This window comes from Chinchilla lanigera, unplaced genomic scaffold (assembly GCF_000276665.1).
Source record: "Chinchilla lanigera isolate Chin_1 unplaced genomic scaffold, ChiLan1.0 scaffold00064, whole genome shotgun sequence".
Classification (NCBI taxonomy): Eukaryota; Metazoa; Chordata; class Mammalia; order Rodentia; family Chinchillidae; genus Chinchilla; species Chinchilla lanigera.
Window position 1 is genome coordinate 3,003,128 of NW_004955465.1, and position 12,337 is coordinate 3,015,464.

At 38.4% G+C, this 12,337-nt stretch overlaps 1 long non-coding RNA gene across 2 annotated transcripts in view; it reads left to right on the top strand.

Annotated features, from left to right (window-relative positions):
• LOC106150122 overlaps positions 1–12,337 on the top strand; it is a 42,066-nt gene that overhangs the window by 7,748 nt on the left and 21,981 nt on the right. For both annotated transcript variants that reach the window (XR_001236742.1, XR_001236741.1), the window contains exon 2: positions 8,498–8,647. This is a non-coding gene — a long non-coding RNA (uncharacterized LOC106150122). The remainder of the gene's footprint in view (positions 1–8,497; positions 8,648–12,337) is intronic.

Genomic DNA, 12,337 nt, shown 5'->3' on the forward strand with positions numbered 1-12,337 from the left:
GATAGCTGTTTATCCATTACTAGAAACCTATTTACCTTAACTTTTTATCTACCAAGAGAACAGTGTTTATGTAGTAGTTGTATGGTATTTACAGTAAGCAAAATTTTCCCTACTCTACCACTGTTAAATTTTTATTTACTTATTTATTCACTATGTGTTTCTGAGGCTCTTCTGTTCTAGCCACTGGAGTCTCTAAAATGAATAAGATGTAGTGTATGGTCTCACTAAGCTCAGAGTCCAGTGTTATACTGTAAATTATAGTAGTTGCTAGCCACCTGTGGCTATTTAAAGTTAAACTTAAATTAAATAAAAAAATTCTTCAGTCATCCTAGATATAGTTCAAGTAATAGATAAATAGCTATTAATGTATAGCACACATTGGTAGAATATTTCCATTATTTAACACATTCCAATGGAATGTATTTGTAAAGGAGAAGATAAATATGAAAATTTATCACTAAAATGCAGTAAGCAAACATATGGAAAATATAGTTACATGCAAGTTATGGCACCTGCACAGAAGTGATACTACTAACTGGTGTTATAAAGGTCCAAGTGGAAAATGATATTTAAATTGAATTGTTAGTGATTTGAAAGATTTGATCAGTCATCCTAAGGGCTATAAGCAGCATGTCAACAATCTATGAAGACTTGGAACAGATCAGGGACAACAAGAAAACCCCTCTCTTTCATATTTCTATTTTAGACAGTTGGACCAATAGCAGAATCACTCATTAATTTGGGCCCATAGATGGAGCAACATTTTACAGAGAGGTAATGAGCTTGTTTAGGCCATGTTGAATTTGAGATACTGGTCAGACACTTAAGGAAACTGGGTGTACAAGTTCTTAAGTTTACAAAAGGAAATCTGAGGTGGAAATGCAAATTTCTATGGCATGATGTTTTAGGTGGCCTTTAAATTTATTAGTGAGCTTGAGTTGCCCTGGGAATGTAGTGCGAAAGGTACTAACACATGTTGATTGTTGAATATATGTAATACATCTGCACCTTACATACTTTGGAAAGAAATACAATTGAAATTGTACTTTAATACTGGGGAGACCTGGAATTTGTCCTTTCTATATATATACCATTTTTCTAACTGTGTGATCTTTAGCAAATTACAGGGTCTCACTATGCAGTTCAGATTGGACTTGAGCTCACTTTGTAGCGCAGGCTGGTCTCGAACTTGCAATGATCCTCCTGTCTCAGCCTCCCAAGTGCTGGGATTGCAGGCATGCGCCACCACTCCCACTACTTAATTTCTTTAAACTTCATTTTTCAACCTTGAAAAGGAGAATAGGCCTACCTCACAGAAATTTGTGAGACTTAAACAAGAAATTGGAGTGCCAAGCATAAGTCTCCAATAAATACAATCTGCTCAATATCGTTATTTCTAATGTTACTGCCATCTTATCAGCCTTCATAATAACCCTGCTCTTCTTTGTATAACTGAAAATAATGACTTGCCTGAGGCTTCAAGGTGACAAGTGGGCAATCCAGAATCGGACAATATCCAGGTTTTGTGATTTTTTTTTTCCAGGACTCCTTTTATGAAATCCACCATTAATTTCTTACAAAATTTGAAACATGTGGCTGGGGATCTAGCTCAGTGGCACAGCGCCTACCTGGCAAGCTCAAGGTCCTGAGTTTGACACCCAGTACAAAAAAAAAAATTGAAACATGTACTTAGCTAATTATATGCTAAAGATTATATATATATATTCTTTGTTGTTATTTAAAGACAAACCAAGCAACTCCAGACATGACTTTAAAGCAACTGCACAATTAAATGTCAATACATGTAGCTTCTCTTGTGCCAAGATATTTAGTGGTACAGAAATAATATCTGCCTGTCAACATATTTGATTACCCACTGCTTTTAGACAACTGGAAATAATAAATTTCAGATGTCAGACTATCAGCTACAAGCTATAAATATGTTCTTCTCCATTTAACTTTGGACAGGTAACCTATATTTGCATTTAAATATCTTGCTAAAACTGAAGGTCTTACTACACAACTGCAGGGGAAGTAACTTGTGCCACCCACCACCCAAAGGATAGTTGATCAGTGATTAAAAGAGCTGTATGTCTCAGTGCAGAGTTCTAAGAACATAATGATTTATTAGCATCCCAACTGCTGCCTTCTGTATTCTTTTGTGTCTCGACGTTTCTTGTCATTGCTCCCTTAGCTAGGGACTTAGTGGAAGCAATAAGCAAATCTTAGCTTTAAAATTACACAGTGCCCTTATTTAAAGTTTCAGGTTATTTGTTCCAATATTATTGCATTTATTTAGCAAAACTCTTGGTACATTTTTATATATCAGATAATTGTTTCATATCCCTATGTACCACTGGGGACTCCAAACTGAAAATACATAGTATTTTTCTTCATTGAGTTTGTAGTCTAGTAAACATATTCTACAGAGACAGCATTACAATAGCTTTCTAACAAACCATAGCTTTCTATGTCAAAGTTGCATGTTTAGGGTACCCAAGGTAGACTTTAAAGAAGACCTTAAATTTGAGTGCGGTATTAGAAGTATGTAAATTTTTAAGAACATTAAATTGGACCCATAATGATGCATTTTGAGGTATATAAATTCTCCCTACGAATATAAAGATATATTGAATTGTAGTTAGTAGGTTTGCTTTTCCAAGGGTATGGGTTGGCAACTCTGAAATATTCTTCTATGAATTCTAGATGTGATGTTTCTATAGTGGAGGGGGGGATGTGGAGAGTGTGACAGTCAGGTTTCCCACTGCTGGAAGAGAGTTGCATATGGAAATGTGTAAAGTGGCTGTATGTGGTATTTGGCTGGATTGGTAAATGTTAGTATAAACCCATGGTATTTGATAGGTAGTGGAAAAATCTGTTTTAATTCTTATTGGAGATGGCTTCAACTTTTTCTCTTTCTTTGGTTTCCAGTAATTTGAATATTACTTGTCTAGATGATTTTTCTCTCATATTTATTCTGCTTGGGGTAACCTGCACTTCTTGGATATGTACTTTATCTTTTTGGTTAGCTCTTCCAGTGGTTTGAGTATTCCAAACTTTCTCTCTCCTGATTCTGTTTACATGGCATCTACTTTCTACTTCTTTCATGCTTTGACTCAGAGCATTGAGTATGACAGTTCTTATATTCTCCGAAGAGCAATCTTTTGTTAAATTTCAAGCTCCTTGATTGTGCTACCTTACTTCTCTAATGGAGTCAAAAAAGTTACAATTTTGCAATTTACCTTCAGTTTTTTTTATGATAGAAATTATATTTCCTGGAAAACTAAAAAGTAGAGAAAACTCCATTATCTATTAAAATCCATGGGTTTATACTAATATTTCCCAATCTGATCAAATGCCACATGGTACATTCACCAAGAACAACTGTACTCTTAGCTGCAGAACAAACCTCAAATTTGAATAGAATTAAATCATACAAAATGCCTTCTCTATTACAATCTTCTTCTCTATTACAATCTTCTTCTATATTACAATCCTCCTTCTCTGATTACAACAGAATTGAACTAGAAATCAACAATGAAACACTATCTGGGAAAATCACCAAAAATTTGGAAATTAAGCAACACAATATGAACTAATATGTGAATTGAAAAAAAATCAAAATGAAATTAGAAAATACTTTAAGTTTAATTGAAATGAAAATAGCAAGCAGAGCATTGTGATGCATGCCTGTAATTCCAGCACTCTAGAGGCTGAGGCAGGAGGATTGTTGCAAGTTCAAGACCAGCCTGCTCTTCAAAGTGAGCTCAAGTCTAGCCTGAACTGCGTAGTGAGACCCTGTCCCAAAAAAAAAAAAAAAAAGAAAAGAAAAGAAAAGAAAAGAAAAGAAAAAAGAAAGAAAGACAAAAGGAAAATAGCATCACACTGGTGTTGATATTTATTAGTTAAAATGAATATCAATATTTGTGAGACATAGTTGATATATTGCTTGAAAACCTTATAGTATAAGACATCTAGAAAAGAAGAAAACTCTTATTTCACTGACCTCAATTTCCACCTTCATTTGTACTTGCAGTAAGTAAATGAAATATAAAGAAGAGTCAAATAAAAAAAGAAAAACAATAAAGAAAAATATCAATTAAATCAAAGTTTATTTTTGAAGAAGACATAAAAAAGACAAGCCTTTGACCAGCCTGATGGGGATTAAAAAAGAGAAGACACAAATTGTCAATAGCAGAAATAAAAGAAAGACATCATTACAGACCTCACAGACAGTATAGGAAGGTGATGGTTATGAACAACATTATACAAATACATCAAATGAATGAAATAGAAAAATTTCTTAGAAGACTCACACTACCAAGTTTCCTTCAATACAAAAATATGTAAACTGGTCATATGTCTCTTAAATAAATTGAGTTTGTAGTACAAACTTTTCCACACAGGAAACTCCAGGTTCAAGTGTCTTGACTGAAAAATTCTATGAAATTAAGGAAGATATATTACAAATCCTCCAAAAACTCTTCCAGAGAATAGCAGAAGAGAGAATACCTCACTGCCCTTTATCCAGCTAGCTTCGTCCTAGGAAAAAATCAGACAAACACACCACAACAAAGAAAAAGATACAGACCAATATTTCTCATGAGGAAAACTCCAAAATTCTAAAACAAAAACAAAAACAAACAAACAAAAAAAAACTCCTTCAATATGTGAAAAGGAAAATATATGATGGCCAAATGAGATTTATCCTAGCAATATAAGGTTGGAACATTAGAAAATCAGTCAACATAATTCAAATATTTAAGCAAAGAGCAAAAAGAATATGATTGTCTCAATAGATACAGAAAAAACACTTGGCAAAGGGACCTGTGCCCATTTACTTGAATGACTGTACACTAGAGGAAGTGGAATCTCAGACTTCTGTACACAGGTTCTAATTCACTTTGTTCTCCGGAAACCTGAATAACTATGAACCTCTTATTGGAGTAGGGGCTTACGGGAGTAATGAAGACCTGGCTAAAGTCTGGTACACAGTGGCCCCACTAAATCTGTGGACTGCTTCAGGGGCCCTTCCACCATTTCCATGTACAATGCAAACAGATATGCTTGGCAGTGTCATATGGAGTTACCCTCACATTTCTCCCTTGGTCTGTGTGGTCCGTGTTATCATAGTGAGGATGGTCGAACCAAATCTAAAATTGTTCTCCTGCCAAGATAATAAATGCAAAACAAGATTGTGACCTCTCCTTTTCATGGCCACGCTTTCTCTGTAGGAACTGGGTGGACCCTGGAGAATGACAATAGGTTACTACAACTTCAACCAGTAGTAATCCCAGTGATTGTAGGTGCCAGGCCAGAGGTGGGGTCATAGCTAAAGCATATTCAGAAGGCCTCAGAGACATAGTATATGGTCATCAATTTGGTGGATGTGACCCTTTCTATCCAGATTAGAAAAAAGATCAGGAACAGTTTGCATTCATGTGAGACAGACTACAGTATTCACTTACCTATTTTCCTCAGGGCTATGCTAATTCAGCTACCCTCTGTTAAAACAAAGTCTGAAGTGACCTAGATCACCTTAATCCACTGACCATCAAACTCATCCAAACATCAATAGCATGTTCATGGAGCAAGAAAACCTAGAGGTGCTTGAGGCAATAGTAAAGCACATGAGCTCCAGAAAGGCGTTGATAAACTGTGAAAACCAGGGACCTCCTCTTGAGCAAAGGTTTCAAGGGATCTAGTGGTCAAATTTCTACTGCAAAATCCTCTCCAATATAAAAGAGGGAGCACAGAGCCTGGTAGGCTTCTTTGCACTCTGAAGGCAATTCAGACCACTTTTAAGAAAGGGACCAACCCACAAATTGGACAACATCCTTGCTGCCAGTGCCTGAAGCACAAAGGGCTCTGTATAAGATGCAGCCCATGGTACATGAAAGATGAGAGAAAAGGATAAAGGATAGTTAGGAAGAGTCTGAACCACAGCACTGCCCTGCAAAAGTCTCAGCTAGCCCAACAAGGAGCTCCGGAGTGAAGACTGCCTGGTGGAGGAGACCCATGAGGAGCGCTTGCCAGGCCTCACACTTTCACTGTGCCATTCACGGTTGTGGGGCTGCCTAAGGAAACCATGGCCTCAGCTCAACTGCTGTGGTTGAGTCAGCAGAGGAACTGCACCCAAGGAGGGTGTCACCTCATTGTGCCCCTCAGAATGGATCTGCAAGTTTTTCTTGAAGGGAGATTTGAATGGCTGCCATACCATCTTTAGGAAAGAATTGTCACTCTGCTGTGATGCTGGTGTGTGTGTGTACACAAGTGCTCACACAAGTGGCAAAGACTTATTTAATTCATTCATGAGGGAAATAGTATGATAGCAATGGTTTGAAGAGAGGAGGAATTGCTATTTATAGTTAATGGACAAAATTAATGGTGGAATAAAATTGCAAGTTAGACTGAAAGTAATATCCTGCAAGATAATAAAACTGTCATCTATAGAATTTATATTTTCTACTGGACAGAAATAAATTATAAAGTATCAAGCTTCAATATGCATTTGTTTTATAGACTGTCATCTTTATCAGTAGCAAATAGTCAAAGCTATGCTATAAAACAGTGGTTCTCAACTTAGGCTGTTAGGGTGCTGTCCTTGAAGGGGATATTGGAACACTGACCACCCCCACTTTGTTTCCTGGTGGACACAAGATGAACACAGGTCCTCTGCCACACTGCACTCCCACTGGCCCAACACAGCAGAGCCAAGAGACCATGGACTGAAATCTCCGGAACCATGAACCAAAATAAATCTTTCCTCTGTATGTTGATCATCTCAAGTATTTTGTCAGTGACTAAGCACAGCATGGGCTACTGGAATCTGGCAGATAGAAGCCAAGAATGCAACTGAACAGTTTACAATGACCAGGGAAGCCCTTCATGACAAAGAAAAACCCATCCCAGAATGCAAATAAAATCAAGACTGAAAACCATCTACAGATAGCACATTAGCTTATTGGATAATGTTTTGAAATTGAAAGAGTGTATGAAGAAGTATTTTAATATTTTTATTTCACTAACTTACATGTAAAATTGAGATAATCATAGTAGCAACCTTTTATAGTCTTGGGAGAACTAAATAAAATTACGGTTAATTATATTTGTTCAACTATCCCACCCCACATCTTCTTCCCATAAGACACTGACGTTTCTGTGTTGAGGGGTGAGGTTATGTTCTCTATCCACGAACATGGGTGACCTCAGTGACTACTTCTATCAACAGAACACAGTGAAAGTGACCCTTCCTGACTTCTGAGGCTAGACACCCTAAGCCACTGCGGAAAAAGTCTGGCTACACTGGAGAGAAGGGACTCATCCAAGGAGGTCGTAAAAGATGTTCTCCAGTATTCCCAGCTCAATCAGCAGACACTGGAACAAACAAAGCTTTGAGATGGCTACAGATACCATCCGGCAGAACCACCCTACTAAACTGCCCACAGAAACCACACGGGATAAATTGTTGTACTTTCAGCCTGTATGTGCAGGGGTGATTTGTTTCACAGCAATAGACACTAAAATAATAACACACACACAGTCCTTAGAAGAATATTTAGCCAATGCATAAATAGGTCTCTCGGCGGGAAGTTTTAAAATTTTCAACATTAAAACTTTAGTGCTTTAGTATATTTGGCATTTTAAACTTAATAATTTCGTCAGTAATTGATACTTAATTAATGTTAACTGCGTTTCCATGCACTAGAGGGCAAACTAACCCATTCAACAGAGAACGATCTTTGAACGTACACGGAGATGTAGTTCCTAATCAGAACACCAGATGGAGCCTGCTCCTCATTTATGTCTGTCCCTCTCAGAAGAGGAATTCGACAAAACAGAAAAAAGGCCGCAAAATCAAGACGCTACCATATAGAAGGAAGATGTTTAAGAGCGTGCTCTGTAAACAAATTGTAAACCACAAGACTGATTTTGACGAATAATTTTGCCCCGGGCTAGGTGTGGAGACAAAAGACAAGAAAATCCTATTGTTCGTTTTTTTTCTTTCCTTGCAAATACACCAGAGCAGGTTATAGTTTCTTTAATCCCTAAAAAAGAGAAGGAATTTGCAAACCTGTAATTTCTAAACAATGCTCTACCTAATCTTTGCCCTATCTTGAAACACAGCAGATACAGCCTGTGTTGCAGCTAGCTCCTGACCGTGAGATGAAATCTCCTGATATTTAGGTTCATGTTACATTTTTATTATGTATTACATTTGTATATTATATTGATTTTGATATTGATATCAATAGGACCCCAGATAACATTTATACCATTGTAGCCTAACTTTTTTAATTTCCATTTTTCTCTAGTTCATTGTTTTATGTACAGAAGGATTTAATGGTCCAGTGACTGCAAATGGGCTGTGATCCCAACTTGGCAGGAAATCTGGGGACCAAATCGCTTACAATGAATTAATTGCATGAAGCAGTGACATTGTAAGTCTCCCATTTTTTCTGAGAAATTCAAAGTAGGCTTTGCCTGTTATACACAGCAACCTGAGAATACTGTCAACCTGCACCGTCAACCTGAGGACAGTCGCCCAGCTTCTGTGTGACTCTTGAAGGCTGCTCCTACCCTGAGACGGCTCAAGGAGTGTGGCCTTTAATACACCAGTGATCTGGAGAACAAAGAAATTTCTGTGGTAAGTTGATCTGATTAGAGGGGTCACACTACAAGATCAAGACTTTGCAGTCTGGAAGAGTATAAATCCAAGCAGGGCAGGGGCTGGAGGTGGCTCAAATTCTGAAGAGTCGATTCTTTGAGGATGTCCTACAGCTTTGACCCAACCCCTACCCCAGCCAACCTCCCACCTCGCTGATGAGCCACAGGGTGAACGGAGGGTGAATGGAGGGAGAACTGATCAATGCAAAGCCTATTAATTTTATGCTACATTAAATCAAAACAAAGCCAAGCACAAAGGTAGAGCAATCAGTAGACCCAAGTTCCTATCTACCATGTATAATCTGTATAGAGATCGATTTCCATGGAGAACTTAAGGCAGCGTCTGGTCACTTTATGATCATAATGTGTACCCATAACATCTTTCTCTATGACATACTAGTAGCAAAGGCTGTGCTCTGTGGCTTAACCACAAATTGTGGACTATGAATGCTTCAGAACATCTCCAACCCCTCCTAGCTAGTTCTGGAAATTCCCAGGGAGTATCACAAACATGCTCCTAAGAAGATCCCTTGATTCCCAGAAACAGATTTGTGATTCTAAAGTATCCATGGTGACAAGCTCACTGCTCTCTTTAGAGGTTCCTTGGGCGGGTACCCTGGGCCACTAACAATGGCCACACATAAGCCACTCCTCAGGCAAATGAAAACCTCACCCTACACTGCCCTCACCTTTCCCCTAGTTATGCCTCAACACATCTGACTGTGTGAGGTGCAAATAGCACATCAGCACTTTGGTTTTATAGGCGAATAGCTTTGAATAAGTACCTCTACTTTTGCAGTAATTTTATCTGGCATGGATTAAGGCAGGATTTAGAATCTTTAAGCAGGCAAAAGATTTCTTCAGATGGACCCGTTTCCAAAGCATTGGGCCACTGGATGGAATTTTTCAGTATGATAGCCCTTGTGGAGTAGAGACAACTCACTGAGGTTGGGAGGGATGGACAAAGCAGAAGCACTGCCCAAGCTCTGCCTCTCTCTCGAACAAAGTAGCATATTGTATAGCTCTTCTTCTCCACTTGTAAATGTCAGATTGCCCTCACATGGAGGTCAACCCCATATCTTTCTGTGCATCTAGATTTCCACTCTGCCCTCTGAGCTATGCCCTTTTCTTGTAAATTTGCAAAATAGGGACTTGCAAAATTATTCTGTCACACACAGAGTGTTTCTTGACCTAAAAGAGGGTGCTAATGAACTGGATCAGGCAATGGTTACCTGAAAGCAGGTGGTTAACCCAAGGACACTGAAGTCAGTTTTTCCTTGTCTGATCCTTTTTCCTCACAGTTTTTCCCTCTTCACCTTAAACCCCAGCTAAACTTTGCTTTACTATGGTTCAATAAAGCAGAACATGTGTTTGTCTCTTCTTTATTAAACTTGCCTGGATGGCCTTTTAAATCTCTGATGCCGTGGAAAGACTGGATCTGATAGAAGAGTATACATTTGTCATTTTTTCCCAGTTGCTTGGAAATTCAAATTCTCTGACAGCAGCAGCAGGAGGAGGAGGAGGAGGAGAACCAAAGGACAAACTTGGTGGCATTTTCCAGGAGAATCTGTCTTCTGTGATGATAATTCAAAACCAATACTGGGGGAGATTTTGCTAGACCATTTATGAATGCTGACAAAGTACTAAAATACCTACATCAAACACAGTGAACTCAAGTGAACTTATTATAACAGGGAAGTCTGTCTGTTTTAAGTGCTACCCCAGCAGGAACCACCTCTACTTCTGTAGAGAAAAATGTGCCAATAGAACGAACAGAACAGGGGGAAGGGTTGTACCTATTCCAGAACTCCTAATCTCTTAATTTCTGGTAGTTATTCCATCTTAAGCATTACCATCTAGACAGAAGGTTTCTTTCTTACTTGTCTAATCTGGAGATTTGTCTGTGGGAATCACAAATGAGAATTCTACAGAGGGAAAGCAAAAGTATCTGGAGCCGTGTGGTAGCAGTGTCTGTAATTATTCTAGACAGGCCATTCTCACTCTGCCTATATGTTGTGCTGCTTTGTTCCCAGTTTTACTTCCCCAGTTTTTTAGGAATAGCCATGAGGCCCCAATCCACAGCAAATCAGTCTCCCCCAACCCTTTCCCTCCCTTCCCTAACCTAAGGCCCACTCAGCAGGCTCAGCCCATGCTACTTCCCAAAGCATCCTTGGGCAGATTAAATAATTTTGAACTCCAAAGCCATTCTTGTTCAAATGTGCAATTTGCAGAGCTGGCGAATGACAGGGGGAAAGCCCAGAGCCATAGAACATGTTTGTTTAAGAACATATTTTGGCTACTAACAATGTGTTTACAGGAGCTCCATGAGCATGTACAGATAATTATAATTCTAGAAGAAATGTGGTAGATGAAATTAGAATCCTTCATTTAAAATTTTAACATAGATCACAAGAAGAAGACATTTATTTGAGTTGGGAAATACAAAAGGAATTCAAGGAGGAAAGTCTTTAAGTGCAGAGAAAGATTTGGGCATACACTCACAAGTATAACAATACTCCAAGTGGGGCTGGGTACACTGAGGCATGGGTTGGGAAGTAAGTAAGCATGTTTGATACAGTTATATTTTAGAGAAGCAATACAGGAAGGAAAATAGCAATGAAGATCAGATATTTTTATCTATTTACCTAGGCCACCTCTGTCCAGCAGAAATTTCCATAACAATAGAAATGTTCTAAATAGGATCCGTGCTACATGAGGCCACTAGATACAATGGCTATCAAGCCTTTGACATATGGGTGGTGCAACCAAGGAACTGAACTTTTAATTTAACTTAAATAGTTACATGTGGCTACTAGCTGTCATATTGACCACTGAACTTTCAGCCAGTGGATATGACCTAATCAGAAATGTGCCTCAGGATAAATAATCTGAAATTGACTGCAAAGTGGATTGTAGAGGAGACCCTTTGAAGGGAGATGAAATACTGTCTCTGGGTAAGTGGGGCTATTTTTAAATAAAAATGGAAATATTTTCTTCAAATTAAAAAAAAATAAAACATCAAAGTAAAAGGAACCTTGTTCAAATGAAGTTGCAGAAATGGACCCTATCAAGAGGACATATCACGTTCCTATCTTGCCATGCATGGGAGATCCTAAGGAGTTTCTCTGGAATTCCCAAGAGAGTGAGGAGAGGTTGGGGATGTAGCTCAGTGGCATGGTGCATGCCTGGCAAGTGTGAGGTCCTGAGTTTGATTCCAATAGAAAAGAAAAAAAAAAAAAGCAAATCAAATCCTCCCAAGAGAGTGAGCAGTTCTGCTAGGATAGTGGTATTAAAGAGGGAAATACATCTGAGAGAGATTATTAAAGTAGAATCAATGGAAATTAACATCTGCTTGAGTGTAAGAGCCAACTTTTGAGAATCTGCACATGTGTTGTCTTATTCATCTAAACCTATACCCTAGTGTTATCTAAAGTTCTTCCACATTATGCAGTCATTCCAACTATAATAGATACACAAGAGTAACATTGATGGAGCTGAACAGAATTAATATCCACACTGCTACACAGAGTGTTGGGAAGAATCAGGCTTCACACAAAGGTCCGCTGAAACCAAGATTTTCCCTAGTTTGCTGCCCACCTCCCCCATTCCTGTGATAAAAAAGTCATGGAAACTGAGATAGGGAATTATTTTAATGAAGTTCACATAACAA